The sequence below is a fragment of the Eurosta solidaginis genome, chromosome 5 (genome assembly GCF_040869045.1).
Source record: "Eurosta solidaginis isolate ZX-2024a chromosome 5, ASM4086904v1, whole genome shotgun sequence".
Lineage (NCBI taxonomy): Eukaryota > Metazoa > Arthropoda > Insecta > Diptera > Tephritidae > Eurosta > Eurosta solidaginis.
Genome location: NC_090323.1, coordinates 4,990,520 through 5,011,983, shown reverse-complemented (window position 1 = coordinate 5,011,983; position 21,464 = coordinate 4,990,520). Strand labels below are relative to the sequence as shown.

The 21,464-nt window shown below is 32.5% G+C and overlaps 1 protein-coding gene across 10 annotated transcripts in view; it reads right to left on the bottom strand.

Moving 5' to 3' along the window:
* Positions 1–21,464, bottom strand: part of Mob2 (MOB kinase activator 2) — a 113,822-nt gene that overhangs the window by 21,141 nt on the left and 71,217 nt on the right. The window contains exon 1 of one of the 10 annotated variants that reach the window (XM_067791100.1): positions 14,723–17,214. The exons of 8 other annotated variants lie outside the window; for them this stretch is intronic. The gene's annotated coding sequence lies outside the window, so the exon portion shown is untranslated. Of the gene's footprint in view, positions 1–14,722; positions 17,215–21,464 lie in introns of those variants that run through there. One more of the 10 variants, XM_067791099.1, reaches the window with a different exon arrangement.

Here is a 21,464-nt window from a genome sequence, read left to right as displayed (position 1 = left end):
TGGAAGAATTGCCCGGTGAACCCAGTACTCAAAGTAAAGTATCCAAAACTTGCGGAAGAGGAACGCATACTCCCCAGGGAAACGCGTGTCACTCTGGCTCAACTTCGTTCTGGATACTGTAACAGGTTAAACTCTTACCTATCCAGAATCAACCCCGACATACAAAATGTATGCCCCGCTTGCAATGTGTCCCCACATGACACCAACCATCTCTTTAATTGTAATGTGGAACCAACGCCTCTAACACCCCTTTCCCTATGGTCCACCCCTGTTGAAACAGCAAGTTTCCTTGGACTCCCGTTAGAGGATATTGATGACAGTTTGTGATCGGTCGCGTCTGTTAGGTGGGGCGAAGCACTGCTACAACAACAACAACAACAACACGGTCATAGTTTCCATCATACATTCGTATAAAATAATTTTTTTTTTTTTTTTTTTTTTTTTTTTTTTTGTCGCATGACTAATTTTTTAAGTAGTTGTTATCTTTGGACGGATTCTAGGAATGAAAAACAGCTTTGCGAGTTATGATGATGATTCACCACAATGGGAAACTTAAGTTAAATAAATATAAGTACAGAAGTTTTTAAAATAGTTCAATAAGATGATCAAAATTTTATTGATGTCCAAACATAACAAATCAGGAAATTGACAGATTATGGAAAAGATAAAATAAAAAGGAAAGGAATAGCAAAAAGGAAAAACATACACAAAACAGGGAGAGATATAATAACGACAGTTGCTGTGAAAATTCACAGAGGGCGGCACAACGCAAAAGGCCGTTTGCCTTAAACTCAAATTTGACAAGGGCTGCAGGAAAATCATTCTAATATAGAAGGTAGCCGTGACCAAATTCCGCCAAGAAAACTCTTCTTCTTTCTTGTTTTTGATAATGGAAGAAAAAACGTTTGAAACTGAAGCTTTACAGAAAGAAACCTCACATATATTTACGAAATAGTTCGAAAAATTTCAGAAAGTTACGAATTCTTTATTGGGAGCTTTTTAACTTTTTGGAGAGTGCAGTTTTGTAGCCCAGTCAGTTTTAGTCTAACAAAGTACAAGTAATAGGTCTCTCAAATTTCTTATTGATTTTTAATAATTTTTTCTCGCCTTTGCTTCCATATAAAGGAAGCGTAACTTTATTTGATTTCTGGAAGAATGGAACGAATTCATAGATGAAGGCGTCAGCGAAGACGACATCGAAAACGAAAAAAATGGCTTGCTAAATATCTTAGTAGTTGCAGTCACCGTGAGTACGGTTACAGTTCAGCCTTTTTCTCGTGTTTTTAAAATGTCTCCCAAAACTCTTTTTTTTTTCTTTTGTATTGGGCTATCTACAAAGAACTTGTATTTTTTCTGTACGACCTAATCTATAAACATGCATATGAAGACATAAAGGGAACTTTTGTGAAACGAAACATATGGCAACTTAAAAGTGTGTGAATTTTCTTTCACTTTGTTATGTACATACATATGTAACTAACTCACACTTAATTGCCAGATAATAGCTATTTCTTAGTCATAATTTTCAATTGAATTACAATAACGACGTGTTATTATCACGAAATATTGTCATCTATTACAGTAAAGCTTACACAAATAGTTTGCAACGGTGTGTTACTAATGCATATTCAAAGTAAATGGTACTCATACACTTAGTCGTACCGTTTCATTATAATATGGGTGCGACACTTTTTTGAATTTACAAAAAAAAAGTAAAATATAAATATTTGCCAATTAAACAATAGCCTCAGCTTCTGAAAAATGTTACATTTTAGTATCCAATCCATCCTGGTACCAATGACTTTAGACCGAGACTTAGAGCAATGGACCGAAGACGTTGGAACAAAGGCCCATAGTTTTTTATGGAGAATTTTAGTTAGGGGTAGAATTGTTGTAGATCTCTGTGAATAGGCGCCTTGCCTTAGAACAATGAAGCAAACATAGAAGCAATCAATCATAGCTTATTGGTTTATGAAACTCGCGTGTAATTCATAATCTAAACACAATTCTAAAGTATGAGTACATTTAGCAATAGAAATGTATGTAGATATAACTAAGTGTGCTGTTCCTTTAACTAACAAGTAATATTTTGTAAGCTTATAGTGATTTAATATTAACCTTTTAAAATTTAAGCTAAACCAAGAAACACTGTTTACTCATGCAATCAATTTATACAACAAAGTTAGTAAAATTCTAATTGCATTTGTTACTAATTCATAGTCAGTCATTGCAGTCAAATTATTGTTTAAAACAAAAGTTGCCCAACTGTCAGCAAATATGTAAATAAACAAACCACAAGCAAAAGTAAGCAAACAACGCAGCGAGCAATATCTTTATTCACCAAAAGCAAAGTAAAAAAAAGTAATTCAAGAATAAATATTTACATTAATTTGTATACAAAAATACATGAAGCTTCAAGGGAAGAAGAACGAGTGTGTTTCATAGCAAAATGTCAATTGTTGCGGCTACGTAAACAGCAAAATGTTGTCGAAATCGGCACTGAGTGTGCTGTAGATCCATTCTACTCTTGCTAATAAAAATGGAATAAGAGCAAACAATGCAGCAATTAAATTTTCAATAAATTGTGAAATGGCATTGGTTTCAAAAGCAACAAAATTAAAAATTAAAAAAACTATAACATAAAATTAAAATATGGATTCATATGCGCGGAAAACACGATTGTTTACTCCAGCTTGCGAGTTGTACAAACAAACAAAAATATGGCAAATTATTGCAAAATGTTTTTAAATTGATGTTTATAAATATAATAATCAACAAAGCAATTAAGGGTAGACAAAGAGATAGTGTGAGTTAACAAGATTAAGCGCAAAATAGTTTTTAATAATCAATGTAATGATTATAAACCGTAATGTTAACCATTTAAATTGAGTCATTGCTATATTGTTTTTAATATTTTTACAAGTATTTTCCAATTAAGATTAGAACAAGTTGTGATATGTAGCTGTTATAAAAATGTATGAAAGCAAATCAAATCTGATAATTTCATTGAAATTCCCTTCGTTAGTACTCTTTCAACCTCTTTCATTTTTTACTTATTTCATACACATGATAATGATTATAGTTCAAAATAATGTATTAGTATGTTTGCACTTAGCGGTTAATATTTTATTAGCGACAGTTCAATTCTTTTTTTAATACATTTTAATTAGTATGTTTTAACAATTTTTTTAATTTGCCCTTTTTTTATTATTTCTTTTTAATTTTTAGTTTGTTTTGCTGTACAACCTTTTTTTCATCTTTTCATTGCTGCTCTAACTCTTTTTAATAGTACGGCGTTATATTTTCCTAATCGTCATTTACTTAAACTTTTTAATGTTTTTAATATAACTTTTTATCGTTTATTAAATTTTTTTGTTTTTATGTTTTTCTTAGTTTATTGTTCTGTTTTATAACTCTTTTTTGATTTTTAATTCTCTATTATGTTTGCTTTTCGTTTATTTTGTTTTATTTATATTTTTTGCTTTCTTTTAACGTTTAGTTGTTAGTTTTTTTTTTACTTTTAGTTTTTTAGTTTCGTATTATTTTTTTTTACATTTTTTTATTTTATTTATTTTTTTTTAATGTAGTTTCTTAACAGTGCTGTCTAGAAAGACAGAGATTTACCGAATAACACTCTTACTTCTCTAACTTTTTTCAACCGTGAATACTATTTAGTAATCAACTTAATATGCAATATAATTCCATGCAAAATAGGCATTTTCTGGACATGAGGATCTTCACCAATGACGTATACATATATGCTCTTGTAGTCGAGAACGGTATGATTCCCAACTTGGGATACTTAAAGAAACAATATTGTGACAGTCATGTTGTTTGAATGCCTCACATATGTATGAAGTACGAGTCCCAGGAAAATTGTTAACGACCAATAAAACAAACATTAGTCTTTGGCTGTATACACCTTCAGATAATTGGTCCTTACTCGACAATAAACAAGCATATGATCTAGCTTATCATTTATCTTTGTCGTACCTCGTTTGAAAAAGGTTTTATTTTGTCGTTAGTTTTTGCGTATAATTACATTTACTCTGTTGCCCAATTAGGTCGTAAATATTAAATATTTACTATTTGTCGTATACATATGTATATCCCCTTAACTGTTGTAGGCGGCATTAACAATAGTAGATAATAGGTATAATTGTGTTACTTTGTATCAACAAAAACAACAGATAGTAAGAAGCCAACGATGTATATAAAAACTAGTTACAACATCCTTCGGTACACAGTCAGAGCAAATATTGTATGGAAATACGTTGAACTGGTTGAGAAGAGGTTGGCAAAGGTATTACGCGTCGAAACAACTTCATTTACGACAACAGAACAGATTAATTATTACAAACTGACTAGAGAGATAAGCCATGTAGTAACTCTTCAGACAAATGTTGGAGACGCTGGTCTAACAAAAGATCTACAGTTGCATGCAAATTGCATCTATATGCCGTTAATGCAGATGTGGTAGTTTTTGGGTATACGTACACCTTTGTGGACAAAAATAGCAGCACAAAGCCAAGTGATAAGCTTAAGAGTTCAAAAAACTGAATATATTGCCCACTACCAAGACAAACCTAAGTTTACATTCTGAAAGTCGGGGTTTAACCGGCATTAGGATGTCTTGAATATAAAAAGCTTAACAGTGCGGAGATTTGTTGTAATGTAATTTTTTGGGTCAATAATTACTCTACAAATCGAACAATTTATACAGACTAAATTTTCAATTTTCTTCAGAATAGTATGTTCAATTGGGATAAATTTCAAGAATTATACAATAATATTTTAGCAATGGGATCCGGTGTGAAAAGCGCAAAAAGAAGCTGAAGAAGCTCGTCAGTAGAGGGCTAATGTGAAATACAAAGAAAAAGCCGAAACTAAGTAGGTGACGTGAAGTAATCGGAACCTAACTGACATAAAATTCTCAGAAACAGTCGTCTACACAGTATAGGGCTTACGCAAGGTACCCAGAAAGGAGCTGACAGTAATTGCTAAGAAAGCAGTATACCAAAAAGCGAGCTGACGTGAAATGCTACGAAATCAGCCGTATACCAACAGGTGTCTGACGTGAAGTACTCAGAAAGGAGCGGACATAAACTTCTCAGAAAATAGTCATATACCCAGTATAGTGCTGACGTGAAGTACTCAGGTAGAGGCTGAGAACTGACGTGAAAGACTTAGAAAAGAGCTGAAGCGAAATGCTCAAAAAGGAGCTGATTGGATGTTTCCAAGAGGGTTGATACGTTCAACCTCGATTTTCCTTAAGGTACTATGCATGGTATTTGCTTCTATTTAGAATTTCTATTTGAACTTCATTAAGTTAAGATTCATTAAGAATAGCTAATCCGAGGTATTAGTATGTCTATATTGTTTGCTAAAATCGAGGCACAAATAATGAAAAGCTTCGTGTATTTCAGAGAATTTACTGTTGTATTTCATATAATCCACAGAAGCATTATAATATTGTGACGAATATTAGCAACACTAAGGGATACTATCATCTCTAAGCCAATACTAAGCAGTGACTTGTATGCACATCAACAAATCATTCATTATGTCTATACATAAGCCCATACAAGCAGCGGAGAGCAACGCACAAACACATGCATATATTTGAGATACTCCAAAAAGTAGGCAATCATCTGTGGAAGTATCACTCACATATACACGCGCATGGGCTATGCGAGAAGCATAGTTTATTAATAATCGTACATCTGTAGTTATAGCTGAGAAAGTCTAGAAAATAGTAGAGTAAATTCTAGAAATAGAAACGCCTAGAAGTATGCGAACGAGACATTACAGAGTATAAAAAGAGTTAAAGCTGAGTAATCAGTAATCAGTTTGATTTAAGCACGCTATCTGTTGAGAAGTAAAAGTGTTATTGTGAAAGTAGTCTAATAAAGACCATTTTCCATAATTGAATATTGGAGTTATTTATTCAGCAATTTAGCGATACGAACGTTAGTAGAAGGTGTGAAATAAGCGGAGTTTCACTAAATTCGTTACAATATTGTTATGGACATATATATATATATTTTTTTCTCAACAGTGAAGCTTTTCTTTTATAATCACCAATTTACTACCACCACCCACGTGAGCATTAATCATAATTGAAACAAGCGAAACAATAACACAACGTCGCTCTATAGGGAAATTAATTATTTTTGACTGGTAACAAGATACAAAGGTTTTTAACGTATTTTAATCAGCTCCTCTGCCTACTTTTTGCTTCGCAACGCACGCGTGCCACATTCATTGTAACAAAATGACTTATCAGTAAGACATCGCTTTGCTGATAGAGCTTTTTGTGTCACAAGAATATTGTAGGTAAATAATTCATATTACAAATGAGTGCAAACATATGTACAATTCAAACAAGCAAATATATACATATGCTTATGTTAGTATGTCATGTGTACATACGCATTTGAAAACAACAAATAAAAATATAACTTCAGACAATTCTTATCGTTGCGGCAATGCATGAAATAAAGTTAAGTACATACACATACATATTATAACGTAATTGCAGAAGCGCGTATTTAAGTGGGTATGAGCGTGGTAACGAGTGTAAGTGTATGTGCGAGGCGTAAGTGCGGGTGTTTTGACTTTACTACAAGGCAGCAACGTATTGGTAGCAACATATGAATTGGCATTTCAAGGTCCATGCTTTCAGTCAGTACTTGCGCGCTACAAATAAGCACTTACTTACAGACATACAAACATTTGTAACAATTTGTATCGATACAATTTAGGGAAAATTAATTGCGAAGACTAGCGCTTACAAGGCACAAACGCCATCGAGAGTGCTCATCAATTCATTCATACTTGTCATTGTTTAATTTTATAGCATGCGAGCTTTTTCTTCTTTTTGTTTTTTTTTTTTTGCTGTCTTACACAAGTGGAAAATGCATTTTTGAAATGTTTTACAAACAAACAAATATTACAAAATTGCATGATATTTCGGGCATGCGGCTAAGCGAAGCGAAAAATATAATTAAATATACTTTCTTCATACATACGATGTAAGTACGTCACACATTAATGAAATATCTTTAAAACAAAACAAAAAAGGTTGTTGCTTAGCTGTTTATTATATATTTTATTTTAAAACTGCCAATATTATCTTAAGATGTCTGTTTTATTTTACTGCACTACGCTTATCTTCCTGAAAACCAGTTGCTGGTGCGAAATGTAAATAGCTGTCCAACCGCTCCTCTTGTTTTGCACATGAGGAAAAGCTATAAAAATCGCGTTTTAAATAAAATTTTTATTTAAGTAATGCAGGCTTCTTTAGGTGCTATCGATGAGGTAAGTAACGTCAAACAGGCAAGTGCTTGCGATATGCAAATGTTGCTTTGTACACAACAGGGCGTATGAATGATGTCAATGGGTCAATTGAACGTTTGACGGTGATTGGATCACAAAATTTTTTTTAAATAAATTTGATTGAAATTGTGGTTTGTGAATATAGGGAAATCACTTTGAACAGAGAAAATGGAGTCAACTATTATACAAGTTTCATAATTGGCTCATTTCACTGTAGTCGATAAAGAACGAAATGAAAATAAACTAGAGATTATTAGATCCTGCTCTCAATATTGAAAAAGCACCTGTGATTTTGTTGCAACGACTGTAAGATCACTGTACATCACAGCGACAGATTTACGTGACTGACTGAATGATTGTTACAACAGATGAAAAGCATTGGTTTTCACGCTTTAAAATAATCACAGTCCCAGGTCGAATTACAGCTCTTGTCAATATCAATGTGATTTATGCTGCTGAGCAGTAAACTTCGAATGCGCCATACGGTGCTTATAAGTCACATCACAGATACATTAAATCATATTGTCACAGCCAATTGTTCGGCTTTGACGTGAGCTGTAATTGAGTCTATGATAGTTGTTAAGCGTTATTGTAAACTACGATTTATTCTTCGTCTATCACTGCTCCGTCGAAATCACAGATTTAAAAATTGCGGTATCTGGAAATTCTAATGAAAACGCGTTTTAAAATTGCCAACCTCGTCAGGATGATATTCTACTTATCCGTCGATATACTAATTCCTATATAGAAAATTAGATCACGTTCGTAACACGTCGCAACCATTACAAATCACAGATAGTACTGCTAATCATTTAAATCAAAAGAAAAAACAGCTGTGCACATGTGACAATTACATACTTTGTAACTTATTGAGAAAAAGTATTATTATCTCATAAACTAATACGGTCTTCAACGCGCAGTTAAAAGAAAACTAATTACTTACTGTACGAACGTATTGACATAAAGTTTCATTGCTGTGAATATACAGCAGCGAACACGAAATTAGCAGTTGCAATTTTGATCGAATTTCGACCATTAAACTTTTCTTATTTTAATATGCAACCAATGCAATCTCAGAAACGTTTTCCAAAAAATTCAAAAAATCGGGCCAATTTTTTAGAAAGTTTTGAAGTTTTTATTTGGAATTCGCTGCATTTTTTGATTATGCAGTTTTGCAGCCCAATTAACGTTATTTTAACAAATATAATATAATAGCTGTCTTAAAATTCGCATGTGTTTTTGACAATTTTTTTCCGAAGGGTGTTTTTCACTTTCCTCCATTTGCATTTTTTTGTATGGAAGACATTCTTAACACTCTTCAGAAAAAAGTAAAAAATAATGCACATTTTGAAAGACCCAACTTGTACTTGAAAATTCTAAATAAAAAGTTCTACATCTTCTTATTATCTCTTCTCGCATTTTCGAAAACGCTTTTGAGATTGGTTTGCATAGCTTCAGTTACAAAATTCATGGAAGTTTTTTCTTTAAATATCGAGAATAAAAAAAATAGTTTAATTGACGAAATTCGATAAAAATTGTCGTTGCTATTTTTCTGTTCGCTGCTTTATATAGATGCGTCCTTGACTAGTACTAGATTGCCTTGCTTATAATATTTCTTAATTTATTCGAATTAAATAAAAATCAATATCTATTACGAGAGAGACATCAGAAATAATATTTTTACATCTGTTAGTAAAAGAAGAGCAGCTGAAAAGATTTGCAAAGGGTATCAGCTATTTTTTTAAATTGAAAGATCTTCAGGAAAGTTTCCAATTTTTTTTTTAATTTGTAGTCCATCTCATTTTAATCTCACAAAGTTCAAGTTTTAAGTCTTTAAAAATTGCCATAGATTTTGAGATTTTTTTTATAAAACCTGCTTTTCGTTACAATAAAAGGAACTAGGCTACAAAACTGAATGTTTCCTTAAACCAGCGATGGGCAAAACGGCTCGTATGTGCCTTTTGCTCATACGGGCACGCTTTTAAGTGCTGGGTGGGGGATGATCAAGTGCAGGTATGTGGGGCGAAGAACACAGGAAGAGAATAATATACAAACACACAAAAGATTGATAAAGAGAGAGTATTTGGCCTTATAAATATGTGGAAAATAGAGCTGCCACCGCTCTTATTATGTTCAAATTATTAAGCGTTTTAGGATAAACTAGCCTTTACCGGCGGCTTCGCTCGCACTAAAGGCCACAAATATGTAATGTCGCTTTTGTGATTCACAACTCGAACTGAATTTTCAGTTGTAATTTTAAAAGTTCCTTTAGGATTCAAATCATAAACAAAGCAAGTTTTAAAATTAGGAAAATGATCGCCGTAAATTAAACACACATGCAACACATGCTCCAACAATGTTTGCAGTGTGGATTTAACGATATACTTATGTATGTGAGCTGAAGAAATTTATAAATGAAATCAGTTGTGTTTATAATAAAACTTGCAAAATTAGTCGTTGTGTATGCGATTGGTACCTTTTTTTATTTGTAAACTGATACATTACTTTCTAGGCTCACGGCAACACTGCCAAGAAGTCTGAAAAGGGTTTCGTTTTCCCACGATTGTATACGAAACGTGCATTAGTACGTTTTTCTACTACTGCTTCCTCTAATGCTACTAATTTAAAAATACTTTTTTAAATACTTTTATGTATATATTGCAAAATGAATCGGCTTGCATATAATTAAATGTATGTGAAGGCGAAATGAATGTCAATAATGCGCTGCTTAACATAAAGTCGACTTCCGTCTATGCTTATTCCGTTTTTCGTATTTCTTGCCAAAAATGTATGTTTTTGTTTTCGTACTATTGCAACACAGTTAGGGAATTGGTTTTCGAGTTTAAGAGAGAATATTTTCATTTCAGTTTTTTACTGTTTCCGCAACCTTCTTGCGATAAAATCGTTTCAGACGAAGCGTACGATATTTTTTTTTACTCCCCCAACACCCCAAAACACACAAACGTCTCACCAAGCACTCGCTGGTATTAAAACTGATTTAGGAGCCGAAAATGGGCCCATCCCTGCCTTAAACCTAACTAAAAATTAGAAATTTTTCTTGAATATTTTTAAAAACTTTTAAATTTTTCCGTATTTTCCGAATTGGTTTACACAGTTTTCGCTAAAAATGTTCTTATTTTTTTTTTTAATTAACGTAAATAAAAAAAGAAAAAGCTGATACAATTTGCAATTCATTCTTTATTTTGCTCGCTGGTGTATATAAGTAATGGTTTGTACAATCGTGAAAGTTAATAAAAAATTACTACTCATGCAAACAAACACAGCTAATAATTTCGAACAGTATTATAAAGATAATGAAGGTAAAGTTCTACAAGGTAAAGATGAGTATTCGAGTGATAGATTGTTCGGCATGACCAGTAGTTTACTTTAAAGTATGGGAATGTTAAGATTTCTTAGAAAACTGTTTACATTAAAGAACATTCAAAAATAAAGATCCCATTCTCACAAGTAATTTTAAGTTTTTACCGTTAAAGGTATAGTATAACAATCATTATGAAGTGAGAACACTAGCATAGTGACATTGAATGGCTGAAATATCTTTGTATGAGAGTCTCAAGATTTGGGGTAAATTAAAATTGATAATCAAGCTTTTCTATGTTCTTTCTACGAAGTTTTACATTTTATGGTCGAATTATGTGCGAAAATTTTAAATTTCTTAAAATATATGTAAATATCTATTATTATATTAATTAAATTAATATTATAAAGGAAAGAAATATTCCATGTAAACATTCGCTTAATCAAGAACAGACATCGGCAATCGACGTCGGTAAATATTTAAATGCAAGAAGTGGCCCAGCAGAAACAAATAGACAAATATTCGATGTATGTGTATTAAACAAGCAAACGCTATAAGTGCTAGAGGTAAACACGGACACATTAACAAATCAACGAATTGCAAATAAGAATTATAAAATCTTTATATAATGACACAACCACACGGCAGACACGCCAATACTAAATTCAAATTTGACAGCAGCAACAGAAACAAAAATTTTGCAAACCAATGTACGATGAATTGACAATGTCGGCAATAGCTAAGGTCAAGCGGAGAACAGCAAGTGAGCAATGACTATTTGCAGAGAAAAATAAATAAATTTTAATAGAAAATTGTTGACATTTCAATTGTTAAGCGGCTGATGGATGGTGGAGGTGACGTTGGTTTTTGGTGGAAATGACGTACGAAAGCTTTAATTAATAGCAATTTCGTGGTGTCATAAAAGTGCATCCAATGAAATGGAAAACGGCAGAGCAATGGAGACAGTAAACAGCTGATTAAATGCGGTAATCGTGACTGAGGCGATAAAGACGTATGCAGAGCACGTCGCGCACAGTGGTCCAAGCAAATTAAGCATATCGAATTGAACTAATCAAGCAGTTGAAAGTTTAATTAGTAAGACAATTACATGTGGTGAAATGAGACAAAGAAAAAAGGAAAGGAAAGAAAAAAGAGTCAGCATGAGTAAGAAAAACGAAAAGAAAACTAAAGAGCTATGAACAAAACCCAACGACAAGCGAAAGAAAGAAGGAACCGCGCACTGCAAACGAAAAAAAAACACCCAATAAGCTCGCAATTATTATAGTATACAATAATTATTATTAAGACTTAAGAGCTTTACAAAATTCCGAAGGTTGGTCAAAACAAATGCTCGCCAACGTTAATGGCAACATGTAATTTGCTACAAGAGAATAATGAGCAGGAAATTATTGTCAAACCAAAATGCGTCAGAGGATTGTAAACAAAAAAGCCAAAACAACCAAAGAAAAAAACCGGACTAGAGCACAAAAAAAGAAATTGAGATAAATACGTAACTAACTTTGCTTTGCATAAAATGTGTACGTTTCTATAGGTCGCCTAATTTATGCAAGGCACGTACTACCATGAGTAATACATATAACAGCCTGCTATATTCCTCATATACGATACACAGTTCGCTAAATGCTGCCTAAATTTTTTATAGCCTTACAATATACGCACGGTTATTTGTTTGTGGTTTTCGAATGAGTTCACGAATGCGGAAGACATATGACAAATTTCATAATTTATTTGCAAATAAATGTGCAGTGAAAAACAAATTTTAGGTTCATTTTATTACAACGCAACGATTAACAAAGAAATTTTGATTGACTTTTTTAATAGATTACGCAATCGAATGGATTTGGGTGGCGTGGCCACCAGCCTCTTTTCACTTTCTGAGTTTTTATCTTTTTTACACACTTTTAACAGTAAAAAATTTCAAGTTATTTTTCTTTGATAAATCGCACCACAGTACAATCAGATGTTTTAAATTACAAAATTGCACTTTTCTCGCTTTTACTTCACTTTTACTCTTTCTGCTTGTGTTTGATTTTATTAACCGTTACCAGAATCTGAAAATTTTAGTATCTTCCCAGAAATTTTAAATCCCAGAACACTTAGCAATGCTATTTTGTATAATCACTGTAGTGAATTAGCATTAAATGAAGCACATGACAGCTGAAAAAAACTAATTTTTTATTCAGTTTAGAATAATGAATATTTTATTAGTTTAGATTTAGATTATAATAAATTTGAAAGTGCTAATCATTGGTGCTATGAATTCAGACAGCGTATAGAAATGTATGCATTTCCAGTCAGGTGAGCGTGACACGAGCCATAATCATCTCGTTTGATTGTAGTTTGCCGGGGAACAGTTTCTGGAAATTTGCATCACAGCAGCAAAAAGGTGTGAAGTAATTAGAATTTCAAATATTTATATTTTGTTATTTACATATTGGAACTTTTGAATTAAAATTTGTATTATAACAGGGATGGAAAATAATTATTATTTATTTTCGGAGTCGAAAAAGTCCTGGTCAAAAAATTGTCCTAGGTGAAAATGTTTGAGTTCCCAGGTATCCCTATAGCAATATCATGTCGAATCATGCATCCTTTTTTATTTCGAACTTTTTCCATAAAATCTGTATTTTTATTTTTTGAGTCCGATAGAACTAGTTACACAAATTCAACTTTTTTTTAATTCGGATAAGCCGTGTCTTTGTTATCAAGCGGGACTTTTATTTCGGCCTTAAAAAATAAGTCTTGATTTAACTTTTATTTCGGGACTTTTATTTTAAAAAGTCCGAGTTTAACTAGTTCTATCGGACTCAAAAAATAAAAACCCGAAAATAATTTTTATCTTGATCCAAATATATTTGAAGTCCAAAATTAGTAGTTTTGCAAGGACTTATATTATAAAAGGAACAACAGTTTCAGTCCCTGTATTATAAGCTTTAATTTGGAATTTTTAAAAGCTTTAATTTGCTATTTTCGATTCTTTTATATTTACTTATTTTTGTAATTTTTTAATTTTATCAATAAATATTTTTATAATATTTTTTTTTCATGACATTTTTATACTTTACATTTTTTTAATTATTTTCTTTTAACCAATTTTTTTAATAAAATTTTTGTCTAATTTAGGTTTTTTTATTTTATTATTTAGTAGTTTTATTTTTTTACAATATTTTTCTTCCTTTTCCGCTATATTTCTTTAAATTTTTTTTTTAATTTCTTTGTTCCATACTTTTTTATTTAAATATGTTTTCTTTTCTTATTGTTTATTTACATTTTTATCATTTTTTTTTTTAATATTTCACTCCCTTTTTCGCTATTTTTTCTTCGGTTTTTGGATACTTTCTTCCATTTCTTATTATTTTTTTTTGACTAGCTAATTTTTTAGTCGATTTTCCGCTGTTTATCTATTTTAAATATTTTACATATCTGTTATTTTTTTAAGCGTTTTAATTTTTGTATTTTTTCATTATATATTCACAGCTTGGATAAGGAAAAGTAGTTCTTGTTATTATATTTAACTTTTACGTTTTTGTCTTCTATATATATTTTGTTATTGTTTTATTAAGTAAGGGTTAAACAAACGAACAAGCTCATGTAAACAAGTTTTAATTTATATTTGTTTTCTTTACTTTTAATTAAATTCACATTATTATAGTTTCTTTTTAAGTCTCTGCATAATAAATCTCCGCGTGGCATAAGCATATATGGCAGCCATGCATTTTCTTTCACTATTTTCGCATAAATAAATCTAATTTTGCCTTTGCCTATTGATAGAAATTTCTACATATTTTAAAATGTCAGAAAGGTCAATTAATACCATAGAATGATTCATTTAATTTTTTTTTTCTTCGTCAAAGCGTTGGGCTACGATCAATCAAAACTTCGCAGCATTCTGAAGCAAAATTCAAGCTTGATTGAATTAAAAATTTCTGTATAAGCATTTAACACTTGTAAATCGGCTTCGCTTCACAGCTTGTTGACTTTTAGAACTTTTGTAAATATTTGCAAAACTATAAAGTGTAAAATTGATAGCAGCTTAGGTAGTACCATACATTAGATGTGATGATTAATTGTTGTTTCACGTTAAGCTCTTCAGATTTTTACGTTTACTACAAATTTTATATTACTTAAAACTTATTGAATTTTATTTCTTTCATTGATACACTTTTCATAATTTGAATTTTTTGGTATTCATATTTTTTACATTGGTTTTGTCGCGATCGCCGTAGCTATTACATGGCCGTACGTAACAAATTTCAAACAACTACCCGCTCGATCGACAAACTAACACTAATAGTAGCGTTGACAGTGCTTGCACGGACCGGTGAGCAATAAGCAATTGTTAAAAATTGCACCCCCCCCCCCTTTGCTCCTCTACGGTATGTTGGTTTGACATGGGCGCGTCATTGTACATACAGTCGCGATGGCGCTCACGATCGATTGCAGTGCAAAAATAATGGTTGACTGATGGTGACGCTTATCATAATTATATTTCGCAGAGATTCGTTCGTCTATAAGAAGCAGTTCTTTGTGAGCTAGCAATATTAATTGTGGTTCTATCGCTAATCTTCTTTAACGATTTGCTTACAGTCACAAACTACTGAAATGGGATTGCAAGTAGCACGTTTTTTTCGGTTGAGCGAGTTTTTATACATTGCATTTTTTTTTTTTTTAATTTTTTAATTAATTTCATTCTTCAGGCTTTTAAATTTTTTGTTTGTTTATTTTATATTATTTACTGTTGTTATCATTCACTTAATTTGTTCATTTCATTTGGTTTTATTTTCTTGTAAATACTTTTATTTATTTTTTGTTTTTATTTTGTCTGCATTTCATGTCTCATTTTTAATTTTTAAATTTTTTATTTTTTTCCTCTTTATAACTCCTCCAATTGCTTTTCCTTTTTTGTTTGTTTTTTCATTTGTTGTCATTTTTTCTTTTTTATTTATTTATTTTATGTTTTAAATTTTTTTTTTCATCCATTATAACCAAATTTCAGAAGACCATATCTCAATTGTAAATGCTTTCACTATTTTTTATTAAGAAATTCAATGCGAGTTTAAGTTCCACAATTTTGAAGAAAGTTGGAGCCATAGTAGGCAAGCCGGGAAAAATTATGAAATTTGGCAAACAAAACTTCGAAAATTTGACTTATATAAATTTCAATAAAGACTTAATGAATCTCGGCATAATACAGACAACATTTTTAATATGAACAAAATTTTACGGAAAAAATTTATTCAGACAGAATTTCAAAATTAAGGAATCTTTTTTTGGTAAACAAAATTTTTTATTTTATAGCATTAACCTTTTCTTTTAAATGTTGAGTTTGCTTAAACTTTGTTGTTTGCCGAAAAAATTGTGAAAATTGTGCCACTTTAATTGTAGGCGACTGTTTATATTCATGGTCAAAAAGCTTCGGCCGTCTGGGTTTCGAGCAATTTTGTTGACAAAATCAAAGAAAAAAAAAAGAAAAAAAGAAAAATTCTGCAAAAATGTTTACCTCACTTTATTTGCTTTAACTCATTCATCACATTATTTCTTTAGCAAAATTCTTTTTCACCTAAGTAAACGCATTGTTACTCACTCAATTTATATGCTTTCTTATTGTCAATTATTGGGCTTTGGAGCTTTACAATAACACAAAAACGCACACTGTTGGTTAAAAAGCAACAATACCTTTTATTATTACTTTTGTTGATTATAAAAAAGTCACTAACGGCTAATTCATCATCGCCTGTTACATGCACGTTCACTTAAATACACACGATCACTAGCCAAGCCGCATGATGTATTGTAGCTATGGTGATATGGCGATTTTTGTTTGCATACAACACGCAAAAGGGGGAGGGGGCGTTAGCGGTGTAAACGGGAAAAGCACCGATAAATGTGACAAATATCGTTTTTTTTTACGACAGTGGCATTGTAAGTCAAAAAGCACTTCAAACACACCATAACTGGTCAACGTGCAATGCTGTATTATTGTTGCTGGTGTGAACAAGTTTGGTAACGATCGAGGTAAACGTGCGATCAAACGTCAATTGAGCTACATACATGCTGCTGCCACCACTGTCACCGCCCCTGACAAACCAAGTTCAAATTTGTTAAAACAATTAATTCTAGTAGAGATTTGTAATTTGTTTTTCTATTTTGTTGTAGAAAACTTAATTTTTGTTTGTCATTTTGTTACTTTATGATTTGTTGTGTGTGGTTTAACCAGGTGATCGCTGATGATCGTGCGAGTGAACGTTACAGTAGCAGCAATAAAAATTACAAAGTTAGACAGCATAAAACCGCAGAATCGACATGTGTATCTTTTATAAAATTAAAATGAATACATATACAGACGAGAAGAAGGAAGCAACAATAATTACCGCTGCTCGTTTTCGCGCAGAAAACATATACTACGTAGAAGTAAAATGATTGCAAAGTAAATGCTAAATATCGAAAGCTTTAAATGCGAGTTAAGTGACATCAATTGATGATCACGTTGTATATATCATTTTCGCGTGGTGATTTTTAATGTTGTTTCTATTGCAATTATTTAATTGTTACTACCACTGTTGATTGCCAGTAATAAAAATTGCGAATCATAAATTTCCTCATTTAGGAAAGCACATTGTAGACAAAGTTCTACGAGCGAAAGCATTGCACACTTGAAATTGTACCAAAACTTTATTGAGATTTATGATTTTGAGTATTGTTTTCTTTTTTAATTTTATGTTTTTGTTTTTGTTTACTTATTGGTCACATTGTTTGCAATTAACTCAAAGTTGCTATTTAATACTTAATCTTTAAATGTCGCAGTTCTGTTCGCTATTATATACGACTTTTTTAACTAATACTAATACAAACAATCTAAAGCCTAAACTTACTAATAACATTCACTAATTGTAATTTATGCAACCCGTAATAATTTTTAATTAATATTCCATGTAATTTTGCTATATGCCGCCTCAAAGTGACTCAGTTCACACCTACACTCTTTCAATAGAAAGCTTATAACTACGTAACTTGAGATTAGATTGTATTAAAGTCATTAGTGCCATATTAAATCTGAGCCATATGATTACGGAAATCTTACATTTATTTGTTAGAAGAATTTCATAAGTAGTTCTAAGTAAAACATCACGTGATTGAGAACTTATTAATAAACAATGTGAAACCCAATGGTAAACTCGTTGCATAAATTGTGAGAGTTTTACGGTATATAATAAATAGCTGTCCCTATTCATCTGGAAATTTGTATAAACATTTCCGGCTAATAATTTCTGGACGATGATTTTTCTCTTTTTTTTTCTTAAAAAGTTCTGTCTTTTTTGAGGAAAATTCTGAGGTAGTATGACGTTTTTTCACTTACATCCAAGGCGAATCCATAACAGGTGGTGGCAAAGCGAATTCAACCAATTCGCCGTGCAGAAGAATGTCGAGTCAAAAGATAATTTTCATTGATTCAGATTAACTGACTGTAGTAATTGAAACAATGTTTTTATTTTATTAAAAAAAACTTTAAATTATATTTTTTAAAACGCCTAAATGTATGCGTAAAATTCTTCTTTATTTTTTATTTTTCACAATAAACTAAAATACAAAGTTAAATAAAAACAAGTAAGGAAGGTTAAGTTCGGGTGTAACCGAACATTACATACTCAGTTGAGAGCTATGGTGACAACATAAGGGAAAATAACCATGTAGGAAAATGAACCGAGGGAAACCCTGGAATGTGTTTGTATGACATGTGTATCAAATGAAAGGCATTAAAGAGTATTTTATGAGGGAGTGGGCCATAGTTCTATAGGTGGACGCCATTTAGGGATATAGCCATAAAGGTGGATCAGGGTTGACTCTAGAATGCGTTTGTACGATATGGGTATCAAATGAAAGGTATTAATGAGTATTTTAAAAGGGCGTGGACCTAAGTTCTATAGATGGACGCCTTTTCGAGATATCGCCGTAAAGATGGACCAGGGGTGACTCTAGAATGCGTTTGTACGATATGGGTATCAAATGAAAGGTGTTAATGAGCATTTTAAAAGGGAGTAATCCTTAGTTCCATAGGTGGACGCCGTTTCGAGATATCGCCATAAAGGTGGTCCAGGGGTGACCCTAGAATTTGTTTGCACAATATGGGCATCAAACGAAAGGTGTTAATGAGTGTTTTAAAAGGGAGTGGGCCTTAGTTCTATAGGTGGACGCCGTTTCGAGATATCGCCATAAAGGTGGGCCAGGGGTGACTCTAGAATTCGTTTGTGCAATATGGGTATCAAACGAAAGGAGTTAATGAGTATTTTAAGAGGGAGTGGGCCTTAGTTCTATAGGTGGACGCATTTTCGAGGTATCGCAATAAAGGTGGACCAGGGGTGACTCTAGACTTTGTTTGTACGATATGGGTATCAAATGAAAGGTGTTAATGAGTATTTTTAAAAGGGAATGGGCCTTCGTTTTATAGGTGTTCGCCTTTTCGAGATATCGCCATAAAGGTGGACCAGGGGTGACTTTAGAATTTGTTTGTATGATATGGGTATCAAATGAAAGGTGTTAATGATTATTTTAAAAGGGCGTGGGGCTTAGTTCTATAGGTGGACCCCTTTTCGAGATATCGCCATAAAGATGGACCAGGGGTGACTCTAGAATTCGTTTGTGCAATATGGGTATCAAACGAAAGGAGTTAATGAGTATTTTAAGAGGGAGTGCGCCTTAGTTCTATAGGTGGACGCCTTTTCGAGATATCGCCATAAAGATGGACCAGGTGTGACTCTAGAATGCGCTTGTACGATATGGGTATCAAATGAAAGGTGTTAATGAGTATTTTAAAAGGGAGTAATCCTTAGTTCCATAGGTGGACGCCGTTTCGAGATATCGCCATAAAGGTGGGCCAGGGGTGACTTAGAATTCGTTTGTGCAATATGGGTATCAAACGAAAGGAGTTAATGAGTATTTTAAGAGGGAGTGGGCCTTAGTTCTATAGGTGGACGCATTTTCGAGGTATCGCAATAAAGGTGGACCAGGGGTGACTCTAGACTTTGTTTGTACGATATGGGTATCAAATGAAAGGTGTTAATGAGTATTTTTAAAAGGGAATGGGCCTTCGTTTTATAGGTGTTCGCCTTTTCGAGATATCGCCATAAAGGTGGACCAGGGGTGACTTTAGAATTTGTTTGTATGATATGGGTATCAAATGAAAGGTGTTAATGATTATTTTAAAAGGGCGTGGGGCTTAGTTCTATAGGTGGACCCCTTTTCGAGATATCGCCATAAAGATGGACCAGGGGTGACTCTAGAATTCGTTTGTGCAATATGGGTATCAAACGAAAGGAGTTAATGAGTATTTTAAGAGGGAGTGGGCTTTTCTGGACCAGGGGTGACTCTAGACTTTGTTTGTACGATATGGGTATCAAATGAAAGGTGTTAATGAGTATTTTTAAAAGGGAGTGGGCCTTCGTTCTATAGGTGTTCGCCTTTTCAAAATATCGCCATAAAGGTGGACCAGGGGTGACTCTAGAATGAGTTTGTACGATATGGGTATCAAATTAAAGGTATTAATGAGAGTTTTAAAAGGGAGTGGTGGTAGTTGTACATGTGAAGGCGTTTTCCAGATATCGACCAAAATGTGGACCAGGGTGACCCAGAACATCATCTGTTGGATACCGCTAATTTATTTATATATGTAATACCTGCCAAGATTTTAAGGGTTTTTTATTTCGCCCTGCAGAATTTTTTCATTTTCTTCTACTTAATATGGTAGGTGTCACAACCATTTTATAAAGTTTTTTCTAAAGTTATATTTCGCGTCAATAAAACAATCCAATTACCTTACCATATTTCATCCCTTTTTTCGTATTTGGTATAGAATTATGGCATTTTTTTCATTTTTCGTAATTTTCGATATCGAAAAAGTGGGCGTGGTCATAGTCGGATTTCGTTCATTTTTTATACGAAGATAAAGTGAGTTTAGATAAGTACGTGAACTGAGTTTAGTAAAGATATATCGATTTTTGCTCAAGTTATCGTGTTAACGGCCATGCGGAAGGACAGACGGACGACTGTGTATAAAAACTGGGCGTGACATCAACCGATTTCGCCCATTTTCACAGAAAACAGTTAACGCCATAAAATCTATGCCCCTACCAAATTTCAAAAGGATTGGTTAATTTGTGTTCGACTTATGGCGTTAAAAGTATCCTAGACAAATTAAATGAAAAAGGGCGGAGCCACGCCCATTTTTAAATTTTCTTTTATTTTTGTATTTTGTTCCACCATATCATTACTGCAGTTGAATCTTGACATAATTTACTTATATACTGTAAAGATATTACATTTTTTGTTAAAATTTTACTTTAAAAAAAAATTTTTTTTAAAAGTGGGCGTGGTCCTTCTCCGATTTTGCTAATTTTTATTAAGCGTACATATAGTAATAAGAGTAACGTTCCTGCCAAATTTCATCATGATATCTTCAACGACTGCCAAATTACAGCTTGCAAAAGTTTTAAATTACCTTCTTTTAAAAGTGGGCGGTGCCACGCCCATTGTCCAAAATTTTACTAATTTTCTATTTTGCGTCATAAGTTCAACTCATCTACCAAGTTTCGTCGCTTTATCGGTCTTTTGTAATGAATTATCGCACTTTTTCGGTTTTTCGAAATTTTCGATATCGAAAAAGTGGGCGTGGTTATAGTCCGATATCGTTCATTTTAAATAGCGATCTGAGATGAGTGCTCAGGAACCTACATACCAAATTTCATCAAGATACCTCAAAATTTACTCAAGTTATCGTGTTAACGGACGGACG